Source organism: Schistocerca nitens, chromosome 4 (genome assembly GCF_023898315.1).
Source record: "Schistocerca nitens isolate TAMUIC-IGC-003100 chromosome 4, iqSchNite1.1, whole genome shotgun sequence".
Taxonomy (NCBI): Eukaryota; Metazoa; Arthropoda; class Insecta; order Orthoptera; family Acrididae; genus Schistocerca; species Schistocerca nitens.
The window spans coordinates 354342432-354343960 of record NC_064617.1 but is presented as its reverse complement, the minus strand read 5'-3'; the positions used below and the strand labels follow the sequence as shown (position 1 = coordinate 354343960).

General features: G+C 45.4%; 1 pseudogene; it reads left to right on the top strand.

The window, feature by feature from the left end:
* Window positions 1–279: 279 nt before the first annotated feature.
* Window positions 280–397, top strand: LOC126254042 (5S ribosomal RNA; annotated as a pseudogene).
* The last annotated feature ends 1132 nt before the right edge of the window (window positions 398–1529 follow it).

Genomic DNA, 1529 nt, shown 5'->3' with positions numbered 1-1529 from the left:
GCCATTCGACGGCCAACACCGCGGTTCCTGGTGTGTCCGCTGTGCCGTGCGTGTGATCATTGCTTGTACAGCCCTCTCGCAGTGTCCGGAGCAAGTATGGTGGGTCTGACACACCGGTGTCAATGTGTTCTTTTTTCCATTTCCAGGAGTGTATTTTGATTAAGGGCACTATCGCTGTACTGCTGTCGCTGATGTAAAATGAAAAACATGTTTATTCTGAATAATTTCATTCACTAATGAGTTACGAAAGCATTTTTTGGGGCATGTCAACTTACAGGAGCCAACGGCCTTGCCGGAGTGGTAACACCGGTTCCCATCAGATCACCGAAGTTAAGCGCTGTCGGGCTGGGCTAGCACTCGGATGGGTGACTATCTGGTCTGCCGAGCGCTGTTGGCAAGCGGGGTGCACTCGGCCCTTGTGAGGAAAATTGAGGAGCTACTTGATTGAGAAGTAGCGGCTCCGGTCTCGTAAATAGACGTACGGCTGGGAGAGCGGTGTGCTGACCACGTGCACCTCCATGTCCGCATCCAGTGATGTCTATGGGCTGAGGGTGACACGGCGGCCGGTCGTTATCGTCGGGCCTTCGAAGGGCTGTTTCGGACGGAAAACTTACAGGGACAGTATTTTCAGAACATAAAAACATGCTATATAAGAATTATATCTGCCTTTAATTTTTTTAGAGACATCTTAAAAAATCTAGATATTTTGACATCTTCACAATATATTTATTTATTCACTAATTCCCTTTATCATTACCAATATTTCCCTTTTCACAAAAAAAACGAAAAGTATGAATATAACATAAAGCCAAAAAAACCTCTGAATGACTTTAAGGGGTAACACCAGCGCAGGAAGGACTCACATACATGGGTACGCATATATTCACCAACCTGCCAGAGCATACTAACATGTTGATTGCCACGATGCCGGCGGAGGCCGCAGCGGTGCCTAACGCAGTCTGTTGGGTCTGGCCTGGAGTTGAAAGATCCACGCGTGCGCCAGTCAACGTGTTAAACGTACTGTACATAATGGAATTTAAGGCTGTTTTACAGAACGTTCTCTTAGCATCTACTCCTACTCTATTGACGAGTATCTTCACAGAAACTCATAAATTTATGTTTTAAGTTACTTCATTATTAGTATTAACAATACAGAAGTTTTTCGTAATGCTAAGTCATTCCATTGTACTGTACTTAAACACACATCTTTCACATCATTCCACCTCGTCGATACAACCCATCGCCTGGACCATGATCTTCATATTCTTTGTGTGTGTGTGGGGGGGGGGGGGGCGGGGGAGGGGGGAAGGGGTTCCATACGAACTTCCAGGACTTCCTCTCCTATGCCACCTCTTCATCTCACAGTAGCACTTGCACACAATCTGCTCAATATTTGGTTATTTGTCTACCGCTACAGTTTTTACTTCCTACATGTCCCTCTAATACGATGGAAGTCATTGTCTGATGTCTTAACCCATGCCCTCTTATCCTGTCCCTTGTTTTAGTCAGTATTTCCCACATATTCATTA